Source organism: Panthera onca, chromosome B1, assembly GCF_046562875.1.
Source record: "Panthera onca isolate mPanOnc1 chromosome B1, mPanOnc1 haplotype 2, whole genome shotgun sequence".
Lineage (NCBI taxonomy): Eukaryota > Metazoa > Chordata > Mammalia > Carnivora > Felidae > Panthera > Panthera onca.
The window spans coordinates 109,507,468-109,522,785 of NC_138342.1; the positions used below are offsets into that span (position 1 = coordinate 109,507,468).

Sequence of the window (15,318 nt, forward strand, 5' to 3'; positions counted from 1 at the left end):
AGCTTTGGGTAGTATTGACATTTTGACAATATTTATTCTTCCAATTCATGAGTATGGAATGTTTTCCATTTTTTTATATTTTCTTCAATTTCCTTCATAAGCTTTCTATAGTTTTCAGCATACAGATCTTTTACATCTTTGGTTAGGTTTTTTCCTAGGTATTTTATGCTTCTTGGTGCAATTGTGAATGGGATCAGTTTCTTTATTTGTCTTTCTGTTGCTTCATTATTAGTGTATAGGAATGCAGTTGATTTCTGTACACTAATTTTGTACACTGTGACTTTGCTGAATTCATGTATCAGTTTTAGCAGACTTTTGGTGGAGTCTATTGGGTTTTCCATGTATAATATCATGTCATCTGCAAAAAAGTGAAAGCTTGACATCATCTTTGCCAATTTTTAAGCCTTTGATTTCCTTTTGTTGTCTGATTGCTGAAGCTAGAACTTCCAACACTATGTTAAACAACAGCGGTGAAAGTGGACATCCCTGTTGTGTTCCTGATCCTCAGGGGGAAATTTCTCAGTTTTTCCCCATTGAGTATGATATGAGCTGTGGGCTTTTCATAAATGGCTTTTATGATGTTTAAGTGTGTTCCTTCTATCCCGACTTTCTCGAGGGTTTTTATTAAGAAAGATGCTGAATTTTGTCAGATGCTTTTTCTGCATGGATTGACAGGATCATATGATTCTTTTCTTTTCTTTTATTAATGTGATGTATCACGTTGATTGATTTGCGAATGTTCAACCAGCCCTGCAGCCCAGGAATGAATCCCACTTGATCATGGTGTATAATTATTTTTATATGCTGTTGAATTCGATTTGCTAGTATCTTATTGAGAATTTTTGCATCCATATTCATCAGGGATATTGGCCTTTTTTTTTTGCTGGGTCTCTGTCTGGTTTGGGAATCAAAGTAATGCTGGCTTCATAGAATGAGTCTGGAAGTTTTCCTTCCCTTTCTATTTCTTGGAACAGCTTGAGAAGGATAGGTATTATCTGTGCTTTAAACATCTGGTAGAATTCCCCAGGGAAGCCATCTGGTTCTGGACTCTTATTTGTTGGGAGATTTTTGATAACTGATTCAATTTCTTCTCTGGTTATGGGTCTGTTCAAGTTTTCTATTTCTTCCTGTTTGAGTTTTGAAAGTGTGGGGGTACTTAGGACTTTGTCCATTTCTTCCAGGTTGTCCAGTTTGTTGGTATATAATTTTTCATAGTATTCCTTGATAATTGCTTGTATTTCTGAGGGATTGGTTGTAATAATTCCATTTTCATTCATGATTTTATCTATTTGGGTCATCTCCCTTTTCTTTCTGAGAAGGCTGGCTAGAGGTTAATCAATTTTGTTTATTTTTTCAAAACACCAACTCTTGGTTTCATTGATCTGCTCTACAGTTTTTTTAGATTCCATATTGTTTATTTCTGCTCTGATCTTTATTATTTCCCTTCTTCTGCTGGGTTTGGGGTGCCTTTGCTGTTCTGCTTCTATTTCCTTTAGGTGTGCTGTTAGATTTCGTATTTGGGATTTTTCTTGTTTCTGGAGATAGGCCTGGATTGCAATGTATTTTCCTCTCAGGACTGCCTTCACTGCATCCCAAAGCGTTTGGATTGTTGTATGTTCATTTTCATTTGTTTCCATATATTTTTTAATTTCTTCTCTAATTGCCTGGTTGACCCATTCATTCTTTAGTAGGGTGTTCTTTAACCTCCATGCTTTTGGAGGTTTTCCAGACTTTTTCCTGTGGTTGATTTCAAGTTTCATAGCATTGTGGTCTTAAAGTGTGCATGGTGTGATCTCAATTCTTGTATACTTATGAAGGGCTGTTTTGTGACCCAGTATGTGACCTATCTTGGAGAATGTTCCATGTGCACTCAAGAAGAAAGTATATTCTGTTGCTTTGGGATGCAGAGTTCTAAATACATCTGTCAAGTCCATCTGATCCAATGTATCATTCAGGGCCCTTGTCTTTATTGATCCTGTGTCTAGATGTTGTATCCATTGCTGTAAGTAGGGTATTAAAGTATCCTGCAATTACCATATTCTATCAATAACGTTGCTTACGTTTGTGAGTAATTGTTTTATATACTTTGGGGCTCCTGAATTCAGTGTGTAGACACTTATAATTGTTAACTCTTCCTGCTGGATAGACCCTGTAATTATTATATAATGCCCTTCTTCATCTCTTGTTCCAGCCTTTAATTTAAAGTCTAGTTTGTTTGATATAAGTATGGCTACTCCAGCTTTCTTTTGACTTCCAGTAGCATGATAGATAGTTCTCCATCCCCTTTCAATCTGAAGGTGTCCTCAGGTCTAAAATTAGTCTCTGTCGACACCATATAGATGGGTCTTGTTTTTTTATCCATTCTGATACCCTTTGTCTTTTGGTTGGAGCATTTAGTCCATTTACATTCAGTGTTATTATTGAAAGATATGGGTTTACACTTATTGTGATATCTATAGGTTTCTTGCTTATAGTAGTGTCTCTGGTACTTTGTGGTCCTTGCAACATTTCACTCACAGAATCCCCCTTAGGATCTCTTGTAGGGCTGGTTTAGTGGTGATGAATTCCTTCAGTTTTTGTTTGTTTGGGAAAACCTTTGTCTCTCCTTCTATTCTAAATGACAGACTTGTTGGGTAAAGGATTCTCAGCTGCATTTTTTTCTGTTCATCACATTGAAGATTTCCTGTGATTCCTTTCTGGCCTGCCAAGTTTCAGTAGATAGGTCTGCTACTATCCTTATGTGTCTACCTTTGTATGTTAAGGCCTGTTTATCCCTAGCTGCTTTCAGAATTTTCTCTTTATCCTTGTATTTTGCCAGTTTGATTATGATATGTCATGCAGAAGATGGATTCAAGTTATGTCTGAAGGGAGATCTCTGTGCCTCTTGGATTTCAATGCCTTTTTCCTTCCCCAGATCAGGGAAGTTCTCAGCTATGATTTCTTCAAGTACACCTTCAGCCCCTTTCTCTCTCTCTTCCTCTTCTGGAATTCCTATTATACGGATATTGTTTCATTTGGTTGCCTCACTTTGTTCTGTAATTCTCCTCTCGTACTGCTGGATTTTTTTATCTCTCTTTTTCTCAGCTTCCTCTTTTTCCATAATTTTATCGTCTAAATCATCTATTCTCTCCTTTGCCTCTTCAATCCGTGCTGTGGCCACCTCCATTTTATTTTGCACCTCATGTATAGCATTTTTACATTCATCATGACTATTTTTTAGTCCCTTCGTCTCTGTAGCAATACTCTGTTGTCCTCTATGCTTTTTTCCAGCCCAGCGATTAATTTTATGACTATTATTCTAAATTCTTGTTCCATTATAGCACTTAAATCATTTTTGATCAATTCGTTACCTGTCGCTATTTCCTGGAATTTCTTTTGAGGAGAATTCTTCCATTTGGTCATTTTGGCTAGTTTTCTGTCCTTATGTGTTTTAAAAGCTTGTTGTATGCTCTGTACCTTCAAGCACTGCTATATTAAAGGAGGGTCATACACTGTCCAAGATCTGGCCCTTCAGGAGGTGTTTTTTCAGGGATTGTTACTTGCTCTCTGTTGGTGTGACCTTGGTTATTTTATCACCCTACTCATAGTAATATTTTGGACCCTCCACCACATGTGCTTTGATATGTTCCTTGGAGTAGCTCTGTAAAGGAAAACAGATAGACAAACAGGAGACAAAAACACGCAAGCACACAAACAAACAGAAACAAAAAACCCCAAAACACCAACCACAAGTAAAGCAGAGGGTGGAGGTGGTGCTGATGGAAGAGCACATACAAAGAGAGAAATGACAGGAGTGGGGAAGGGGGGTGGGAAGAAAAAATAAACATTGGTTCAGCAGAGAGACTAAAAGTCTTAATCCAGAGGGAGAGAGAAAGGAAAATAAAGAAGGAGGCAGGGAAAAGGAAATGAAGATAAAGTTGCCCAGACAGAGAAAATATATGGCTTGATTATTTCAGAGAGAGAGAGAAAGGAGTGTATCGAAGGAGGTGTAGAACATGTATCAAGAAAATGGATTAAATATGTCTGTTTTGACAGACCAATAACCAGAGTAACCAGCCTAGGAGAGGGAAGAGATAAGGAGGAGAAATGGGTGTGGGGAGGAGAATATATCTATATATCCAGAATTGACCTAGAGTTAATCCAGGAAATGCTGCATTGCTTGTAGGTAATAGCTATCCGCAGAGTCTGTGCTGCTTTGGTGGATATACAGTTACCCAGTACAAGGGGGTGTGGTTTGGCGTAATCTGAGCCTACCTCCACAATGGGCCCTGGGAGTGATCCCTGACGCTCCGCCTTGGCGGTGGTGGTGGGGTGGAATGGTGATTCCCCAGTCTCTTTTCCACAGAGCTAGACAAGGTGACCTCAGTTTGAGTCGTCCTCACTGCCATGGGCATAGACGGGATGGTCCTTCTCACTCTGCCAAGCCCCTGACCCTACGCTTGGCTAGGATTCAAAGTCCTGCTCCATGTGCTCTGGCGCTGGGGAAGCACCTCTCAGTGAGGCCTGATATGTGGTCCTGGCTGGCTTTGTCTGTGCCACTGCACTTCAGGGAGGACCGCCTTCTCCTACTATGGACTGAGCTGCCACCCTCCCCAAGAGTCCCTGGGGTGGTGGATGCAGGCAGCCTTTGTCTTTTCCCGCAGCACTCCAGGGAAACGGCGTTGTTTTCCTCCTGCAGACGTCGCCCTCGGCCCAGCCACTGCGCCTGGGGATGGTGGACACAGGCAGGTTCTGTACTATCCCGCAGCCCTCCAGGGAGGTAACCACTTTCTCCAACTGCGGACTGAACCGCTGACCTACCACCACACCCAGGCCTGGCTTCCCTCCGCCCCAGGTGCGGAACAAGGAGCCATCCCCCGTCCAAAGAAAGTCCCACAGTTAGAGATCGGTTTCCTCTCAGTCTCAATCTGAGGTCTTTCTCCTGTCCAGATACGGTCCTGCACTTCCCTAGCCGCTCTTTCTCTTCCCTTTGTCTCTCTGCAGAAAGGGGTCCTACTCCTCCATGCCCACGTGGCCTTTTTTTTAATCTCCCCCAGTTCAGTTACCCACCTATCTTTTTTTCCAGCTTTCCTGTTTTCTTCCTAGTAGATTCAGTCTCTTTTCCTCCCAGGCTCTGGTGTTCAAAGTCGTTTGGCTTCTACACCTCTTTGTTTGAGAGACGTGGGAACTATGGATCCCCCCTACTTCTCTGCCATGTTGGGCCCCGTCCCCTGTAGAGGCTTCTCTTATGAGGTGGTGGTGACGGAGATGACTCAGGCAATTGAAATTTGCAGTAATCCTAATTTAGCCACTATAAAGGAAACAGATTTCTTCTTCCCACTTCAGTATGTAAAGAGGCTGTGATATTGTAGTTGGCAGCCCTGTCTGAATCACAAAGTTTAAAGGTAAGGAGCAGTTCTTCAAAGGCTATAGGGCTTTTGAAAAAAAGGAGAAAGAAAATGTGATAGAAGTGACTGGTGTCCATTATATTTCCACATCTCCAGTACAGTCATTATATAATTCTTAAATATAAATCCTTGTGGGTTATTTAAGTTTTTCATTTTTCTTTCTTCTTTTCTATCTGCAACCCCGAATTTTCACAAATTTTCTAGAATACTCAATGGAAAACAAATGTGCATAAACCATTTGCCATACACCAAGGACTACTAAAATATGTTGTAGGGAGATAAGATTGGAATTACTAATATTTTAATTTCTTCTGTTAAAAGCATTTGTCTTATACTGTCCCAAGATTAATAAGAAAATCAGGAGTTTATCATTTTGGGTTTTCCAAGTTCTTATGTGTTAAAGATGTCTCTGAGTATCTAACAGGCATGTTTAATGAACTCACCAATTTATTGTCACTTTAAAGATTTTATTATTTAGATTATGTAGAGAGGTAGGCATTTTACTGTAAGTAGTTTTTTTTAAAAGTATTTTAATTCCAGTTAAATATAACATAGTGTTATATTAGCTTTAGGTGTTTAATATAGTCATTCAGCAATTCCATACATCACTCAGTGCTCATCATGACAAGTACACTCCTTAATCCCCAACACCTATTCCATCCATTCCGTCACCCCATCTCCCCTCTGGTGATCATCAGTTTGTGTAATTAAGAGTCTGTTTCTTGGCTTGTTTCTCTTTCTCTGTCTTCTTTTTCCCTTTTTCTCATTTGTTTTGTTTTCTTAAATTCCACATGAAAGAAACCATATGATATTGTCTTTCTCTGACTTAGTTCACTTAGCATAATACTCTCTAGCTCCATCCAAATGGCAAGGATTTTATTCTTGCAAATGATTTCATTCTTTTTTATGGCTGAGTAATATTGAATTATACACACACACACACACACACACACACACACACACCACTTTATCCACTCACCAATCAGTGGACATTTGGACTGCTTCCATAATTTGGCTATTGTAAATAATGTTGCAATAAGCATAGGGGGGCATGTATCCCTTTAAATTGGTGTTTTTGTATTCTTTTTTTCTTTTAATTTTTTTAATGTTTATTTTTGAGAGAGAGAGACAGAGTACAAGCAGGGGAGGGGCAGAGAGAGGGGAGACACAGAATCAGAAGCAGGCTTCAGGCTCCAAGCTGTCAGCCCAGAATCCGACATGGGGCTCGAACCCACGGACAGAGAGATCATGACCTGAGCTGAAGTCGGATGCTCAATCAACTGAGCCATAGTCAGGCACCCCAGTGCTTTTGTATTCTTTGGGTAAAAACCCAGTAGTGTGATTGGATTGTGTAGAGTAGTTCTATTTATTTTTATTTTTTTATTTTAGAGAGAGAGTATCAGCAAGGGTGAGGGGCAGGGAGAGAGAGAGAGAGAGAGAAAGAGAGAGAGAATCTTAAGCAGGCTCCATATTCAGTGCAGAGCCCTTTGTGGGGCTTGTTCCCATGACCCTGGGATCTTGACCTGAGCCAAAATCAAGAGTCAGACCTCAACCAGCTTAGCCACCCAGGAGCCCCAGGTAGTTCTATTTTTAACTTCTTGAGGAAGCTCCATACTGTTTTCCAGACTGGCTTCACCAGTTTACATTCTCTCCAACAGTGCAAGAGGGTTCCTTTTTCTCCATATCTTCGGCAACACCTGTTGTTTCTTGTATTGTTGATTTTTACTTTAAGTAGTTATTGCCTATATAACAGACCTTACCTTTATAAGACAGGATCCTGGAAGGAATTATATTATCTTGATATGTTAGAAGTCATATTTCATTTAATCTTAATAGAGCATTCTTCCATGTAGTTTCTAATTCTTGAAACAAATGTCCATAACAAAGAAAATTAAATCATTTTAATGTAAAAAAATGTGTTGATTACTGATTAATTTATTTAAAATAGGCAAATATCCTTTCTTCATGGAACTTTTATCCAATGAATTATAGTACATAGATTATAATATGAATGGTTATATTATTGACATTATTTTATATATGCTATGTGATTGGCTTATAAATAGCATTTATTGAGGATTTACCATATGCTAGACAATGCTAATCACATTACATATATTATCTTATTCAGTTTTCACCTGGGAAGAAGGTATTATTATTTTGCCCATTTTACAGGTGAGGAAACTGAGGTATAAGAAACTGAGATAGGGGCGTCTGGGTGGCTCAGTTGGTTGAGTGTCTGACTTCGCCTCAGGTCATGATCTCGCAGTTTGTGAGTTTGGGCCCCAGGTCGGGCTCTGTGCTGACAGCTCAGATCCTGGAGCCTACTTTGCATTCTGTGTCTCCTTCTCTCTCTGCCCTCCCCGACTTGTGCTCTGTCTCTCTTTATCAAAAATAAATAAATGTAAAAAAAATTAAAAAAAGAAGGAAAGAAACTGAGATAGACTAAGTGGCAGAGCAGGGATTCAAACCTAGATTCATTCATCTTAGAAGCCTGCACTCTTAACCACAGCGCTGTATCATCTCCAGTGCCCTGAGCATTGGCAGGTATAGAGTAGGGCCTCAATAAATGATCGTTGAATAAAAGTATTTCTGAGGCCCACTTATAACAATGGCATTGTGTTAGGCAGTAGAGATAGTGCAAAGATGGCATGATAAGTAAATTATGTTATTTGCTTTAATTAACTTATTAATAAATTGGAGAGAACCATTAAGATGTTTATAAAGTGACAGAATCTAGGGGAGATGTAAATATAAGTATGGCAAAAGTCAAGAGACATCATGTTGTCAATTTAGTAAGTTACTTCATGATTGTAACATGAATCAATCAAGCAGTCTAAAACTGCTACCAAAAATGATGAATGAAAGGAATTTTCAATTCCAGTCAAATTAATTTCAGACCATGAGATATAATTTTATATCTATACTCTGAATCTGGAGCTTGCTCTCTAGATTTTCAAACATATTTGTTTGAAAGATGTTATGGTTATCCTGTTTTTGGGGGAGGGGGGAGACCTGTGAAACTTGGTGTTGTATAAAAATGATAATTAAAATAATTTTTTTCTAATTATTCAGATGTATTTCCCAGTAACCTATTCCTTGGTTATAAATTACAAATTTTAATGTTTTATTTTTATTTGGGAGAGAGAGAGAGACAGAGAGAAGGAAAGAAAGAAAAAGAGAGAGCATGAGCGAGGGAGGGCAGAGAGAGAGGGAGATACAGAATCTGAAGTAGGCTCCAGGCTCTGAGCTGTCAGCACAGAGCCTGACACAGGGCTTGAACCCATGACCCATGAGATCATGACCTGAGCCAAGGTCAGATGCTTAACTGAGCAACTCAGGTGCCCTCCAGACCTTTTTTTTTTTTTTTTTTTAATTTTTTTAATGTTTATTTATTTTTGAGACGGAGACAGAGTGTGAGTGGGGGAGGGGCAGAGAGAGAGGGAGACAGAATCTGAAGCAGGCTCCAGGCTCTGAGCTGTCAGCACAGAGCCGGACGCGGGGCTTGAACCCATGAACCGTGAGATCATGACCTGAGCCGAAGTTGGACGCTCAACCAACTGAGCCACCCAGGCGCCCCCCTCCAGACCTTTTTTATCTTGCCTCCCATTTTCTCATCCTCCTCCCAACTTTCCTTTTCCTACCTAATATGTAATTGCAGGATATTAGGCTGGAAGAAACTTTGAAGGTCATCTATTCAGTACTTTTATTCAATTCAGAAATCTCTCCTTCCATTTGTTGGTGGAGGACATTATCCAACCTTTGAGAAGCACATCTATGGGGCACCTGGGTGGCTCAGTCAGTTGAGTGTCTGACTCTTGATTTCAACTCAGATCATGATCTCAAGGTTGTGAGATTGAGCTCGGTGTGGGGATCCACACTGGGCATGGAGCCTGCTTAAGCTTCTCTCTCTGCCTCTCCCTCTGTCCCTTCCCCACTCGAGTGTGCATGTTCTTTCTCTCTCTCAAAACAAAACATAATGATAATAAAAAGAAGGAAAAGCAGATCTAGTGTTGGAAGTGCAGTAGTTTCTAAAGAGTGTCAATATTAGAAAATAATTTTCTATATTTAATTGAAACTCACTTCTATACATTTGCTAGATGTTGGTCCTAGTTCTGCCTTTTAGATTAACAAAAACAATTTTTATTTCTTATCTATGTGTTAAGTTTGGCCAAAAACCTAGCCACTTAGGCTATATCTATGTTCAGGGAGTGCTGGGAAATTTCTCTGCTTGCCAGGAAATCACAGGTTAGGTAAACCTAGTGATATCTATTATAAAAAGGTAGCAGGGGAGAATAGATATTTATGGACAATCATCAGTAATTCTGCCTGTAGAAAACAGGAAAACAAATGAAACATCATGTTCTATGTTCTTTTATGTGATGGTCAGTCAACTGTGGCCACAAGAGGAGACACAGGAGATTCTCAGGAAAACTGAGTTTATTATATGCATAGGTCCTAGAAACAGGAGGCATGCCATGCCATGCCATGAAGGGCTACATGGGAAAACACTAGCATGGATTGGGAGGCTGAAAGGGCAAGAGGTAGGAGAGCACCCAAGTCACTGCCTTTATTGGAGTTTCTGAGAGAAAGGCAAGGCAGAACAGGGAAAACAGTTTAGGATTGATTAGTTTGAATACTTTTGGTGAGCTCTAAGCTCTAAGAGTGGTCCCTAGTTGCCTTGTACCTGGCCCTGGATGATTAAGGTATAGGAACATTTCCTCCTGAGTTGTATGGCCAGATAGAGGACGTATACCTTTGGATTAGTGTGCATATCAAAGACATGTTCCCAGCTGGGCCCTCAGCTATCTCTAAGAATTGGCTAGCCCAGGGAGGGGCAATCTCTCTCCAAACAGAAATGTTTTTTTTTTTTTTAAGATGTCAAAACATCATAATATACAGAAAATAAAATACGTAATAGTATACATCATTGTAAGAAATTTAAAATTTGGGGTCAAACAGGGTTAAATTGAGTGACATTTTTTGCCCATTATTAAAAATGAATTAAGTATGTTAGTAATTAATTTTAAAGAAATCAAAATTTAAAATTCTGCAATTTAATTAGCTTATGTTACTAACTTTGAACACTACTAATATAATCTTAATTTTTAATTTTAAAAATGTCATGACTGGGAACCTGAATTCTTTTGGCGGGGGGACAGGGGGAATCTGAATCCTTAAGAGATACTTTCAAGATATTCATTCCTTAAGATATTTGATGAGGCAAGTTTAGCTTCTGAACTTATTAAATATAACATTGGGCAAGTATGTAGTTGGCTGAAATACACCTATCTCTTATGTGAAGGGCAATAAATTGACTGGGTTGGGTAGATGCTGTTACATTGCCATCTCTGACTATTTTGTGAGTGGAGTACTTTAGCATATCATGTACAGTGTGCTGAACATTATTAACATGAATCCAAACACCTCATCCTGAAATTGATGTTCTTTTTATCTAACAATTAACTTCCGCTGTTAATAGAAATAGAGCTGAAAATTTAGATGAAGTTTAGATTTATGGACAGTGTTTAGTAGGTTTTTTATAAGTTGAAGAGATTTATATAATCTACACAAGTGGAAAACCCAAACCTCTTCCTTTTAACTTTGTAAATGCAAGTACTCTGTGTCCCCATCATCACTTGCTTGTAACTTCAATCTGTTAAGCAGCCTGCAGTTTTCTGAGAATGAGCTACTGGAAAATCAAGAATAAGATTAGATAAAAATGAAAATTGGATGCCATTTTAATTTGAAAATGCCTGAATTATTGAGCCTAATTTCAACTTTATCATTATGATTCTCTTTATTCACTTAGGCATGGACAGCATCTAGTCCTACTGCTTTCCAGTGCTGATGCATTTGCAGTGAGTACTACAAATTTCTACTCAATCAAATTGACCTTTGTGTTAAAATGACTGTGTCTTTTAAAGGCAGGTTTAAATGTTTTCAGAAATTTGAATATTTATATACTTGGTGTTTAACCTTTATCTTCTTTGAAGTTATGGGAAAAAGAAGCAAAATAAGAAAGTGTAAGGGCTTGAGTAGGGTTGATGTGCATGAGGCTATTTTTTTTTTTTTTAATGAATCACTGGTTTGGATGGTTTATGGGTAGGTCATTAATAAGGCTTGTTGTTTTCCATGTGCCCTTGCTCACTCCCCAGTTCCATCCATGTTGCTACAAAGGGCCATATTTCATTCTTTCTCATTGCCACCTAGTACTCCATTGTGTATATAAACCACAATTTCTTTATCCATTCATCAGTTGATGGACATTTAGGCTGTTTCAATAATTTGGCTATTGTTGAGAGTGCTGCTATAAACTTTGGGGTACAAGTGCCCCTATACATCAGTACTCCTGTATCCCTTGGGTAAATTCCTAGAAGTGCTTTTGCTGGATAATAGGGTAGATCTATTTTTAATTTTTTGAGGAACCTCCACACTGTTTTCCAGAGTGGCTGCACCAATTTGCATTCCCACCAACAGTGTAAGAGGGTTCCCGTTTCTCCACATCCTCTCCCGTTTCTCCACATAGTTTCCTGATTTGTTCATTTTGGCCACTCTGACTGGCGTGAGGTGATATCTGAGTGTGGTTTTGATTTGTATTTCCCTGATGAGGAGTGACGTTGAGCATCTTTTCATGTGCCTGTTGGCCATCTGGATGTCTTCAGAAAAGTGTCTATTCATGTCTTCTGCCCATTTCTCACTGGATTATTTGTTTTTTGGGTGTGGAGTTTGATGAGCTCTTTATAGATTTTGGATACTAGCCCTTTGTCTGATATGTCATTTGCAAATATCTTTTCACATTCTGTCGGTTGCCTTTTAGTTTTGTTGATTGTTTCCTTTGCAGTTCAGAAGCTTTTTATCTTCATAAGGTCCCAGTAATTCATTTTTGCGTTTAATTCCCTTGCCTTTGGGGATGTGTCAAGTAAGAAATTGCTGCAGCTGAGGTCAGAGAGGTCTTTTCCTGCTTTCTCCTCTAGGGTTTTGATGGTTTCCTGTCTCACATTCAGGTCCTTTATCCATTTTGAATTTATTTTTGTGAATGGTGTGAGACAGTGGTCTAGTTTCAACCTTCTGCATGTTGCTGTCCAGTTCTCCCAGCACCATTTGTTAAAGAGACTGTCTTTTTTCCATTGGATGTTCTTCCCTGCTTTGTCAAAGATTAGTTGGCTGTACGTTTGTGGGTCTAGTTCTGGGGTTTCTATTCTATTCCATTGGTCTATGTGTCTGTTTTTCTGCCAATACCATGCTGTCTTGATGAATACAGCTTTGTGGTAGAGGCTAAAGTCTGGGATTGTGATGCCTCCTGCTTTGGTCTTCTTCTTCACAATTACTTTGGCTATTCGGGGCCTTTTGTGGTTCCATATGAATTTTAGGATTGCTTGTTCTAGCTTTGAGAAGAATGCTGGTGCAATTTTGATTGGGATTGCATTGAATGTGTAGATAGCTTTGGGTAGTATTGACATTTTGACAGTATTTATTCTTCCAATCCATAAGCAGGGAATGTCTTTCCATTTCTTTATATCTTCTTCAATTTCCTTCATAAGCTTTCTATAGTTTTTAGCATACAGATCTTTTACATCTTTGGTTAGATTTATCCCTAGGTATTTTATGCTTCTTGGTGCAATTGTGAATGGGATCAGTTTCTTTATTTGTCTTTCTGTTGCTTCATTATTAGTGTATAAGAATGCAACTGATTTCTGTACATTGATTTTGTATCCTACAACTTTGCTGAATTCATGTATCAGTTCTAGCAGACTTTTGGTGGAGTCTATTGGGTTTTCCATGTATAATATCATGTCATCTGCAAAAAGTGAAAGCTTAACTTCACCTTTGCCAATTTTGATGCCTTTGATTTCCTTTTGTTGTCTGATTGCTGATGCTAGAACTTCCAACACTATGTTAAACAACAGCGGTGAAAGTGGACATCCCTGTCGTGTTCCTGATCTCAGGAAAAAAGCTCTCAGTTTTTCCCCATTGAGTATGATATGAGCTGTGGGCTTTTCATAAATGGCTTTTATGATGTTTAAGTGTGTTCCTTCTTTCCCAACTTTCTCGAGGGTTTTTATTAAGAAAGGGTGCTGAATTTTGTCAAATGCCTTTTCTGCATCGATTGACAGCATCATATGGTTCTTTTCTTTTCTTTTATTAATGTGATGTATCACGTTGATTGATTTGCGAATGTTTAACCAGCCCTGCATCCCAGGAATGAATCCCACTTGATCATGGTAAATAATTATTTTTATATGCTGTTGAATTCGATTTGCTAGTATCTTATTGAGAATTTTTGCATCCATATTCATCAGGGATATTGGCCTGTAGTTCTCTTTTTTTGCTGGGTCTCTGTCTGGTTTGGGAATCAAAGTAATACTGGCTTCATAGAATGAGTCTGGAAGTTGTCCTTCCCTTTCTATTTCTTGGAATAGCTTGAGAAGGATAGGTATTATCTGTGCTTTAAACATCTGGTAGAACTCCCCTGGAAAGCCATCTGGTCCTGGACTCTTATTTGTTGGGAGATTTTTGATAACCAATTCAATTTCTTCTCTGGTTATGGGTCTGTTCAAGCTTTCTATTTCCTCCTGATTGAGTTTTGGAAGCGTGTGAGTGTTTAGGACTTTGTCCATTTCTTCCAGGTTGTCCAGTTAGTTGGCATATAATTTTTCATAGTATTCCTTGATAATTGCTTGTATTTCTGAGGGATTGGTTGTAATAATTCCATTTTCATTCATGATTTTATCTATTTGGGTCATCTCCCTTTTCTTTCTGAGAAGCCTGGCTAGAGGTTAATCAATTTTGTTTATTTTTCAAAAAAACAACTCTTGGTTTCATTGATCTGCTCTACAGTTTTTTTAGATTCTATATTGTTTATTTCTACTCTGATCTTTATTATTTCCCTTCTTCTGCTGGGTTTAGCCTGTCTTTGCTGTTCTGCTTCTATTTCCTTTAGGTGTGTGGTTAGATTTTGTATTTGGAATTTTTCTCGTTTCTGGAGATAGGCCTGGATTGCAGTGTATTTTCCTCTCAGGACTGCCTTCGCTGCATCCCAAAGCATTTGGATTGTTGTATTTTCATTTCCATTTGTTTCCATATATTTTTAAATTTCTTCTCTAATTGCCTGGTTGAGCCATTCATTCTTTAGTAGGGTGTTCTTTAACCTCCATGCTTTTGGAGGTTTTCCAGACTTTTTTCCTGTGGTTGATTTCAAGCTTCATAGCATTGTGGTCTGAGAGTATGCATAGTATGACCTCAATTCTTGTATACTTACGAAGGGCTGTTTTGTGACCCATTATGTGATCCATCTTGGAGAAGGTTTCATGTGCACTTGAGAAGAAAGTATATTCTGTTGCTTTGGGATGCAGAGTTCTAAATACATCTGTCAAGTCCATCTGATCCAATGTATCATTCAGGGCCCTTGTTTCTTTATTGACCGTGTGTCTAGATGATCTATCCATTTCTGTAAGTGGAGTGTTAAATTCCCCTGCAATTATCATATTCTTATCAATAATTTGCTTATGTGTGTGAGTAATTGTTTTATATATTTGGGGGCTCCTGTATTTGGCACATAGACATTTATAATTGTTAGCTCTTCCTGATGGATAGACCCTGTGATTATTATATAATGCCCTTCTTCATCTCTTGTTACAGCCTTTAATTTAAAGTCTGGTTTGTCTGATATAAGTATGGCTACTCCAGCTTTCTTTTGACTTCCAGTGACATGATAAATAGTTCTCCATCCCCTCACTCTCAATCTGAAGGTGTCCTCAGGTCTAAAATGAGTCTCTCATAGACAGAAAATAGGTGGGTCTTGTTTTTTTTATCCATTCTGATACCCTATGTCTTTTGGTTGGAGCATTTAGTCCATTTACATTCAGTGTTATTATAGAAAGATATGGGTTTAGAGTCATTGTGATGTCTGTAGGTTTCATGCTTGTAG

The 15,318-nt window shown here is 38.7% G+C and overlaps 1 protein-coding gene across 3 annotated transcripts in view; it reads left to right on the forward strand.

Moving 5' to 3' along the window:
• Positions 1-15,318, forward strand: part of CB1H4orf33 (chromosome B1 C4orf33 homolog) — a 119,957-nt gene that overhangs the window by 79,293 nt on the left and 25,346 nt on the right. For all 3 annotated transcript variants that reach the window (XR_014137620.1, XR_013555145.2, XR_013555146.2), the window contains exon 7: positions 11,200-11,248. The gene's annotated coding sequence lies outside the window, so the exon portion shown is untranslated. The remainder of the gene's footprint in view (positions 1-11,199; positions 11,249-15,318) is intronic.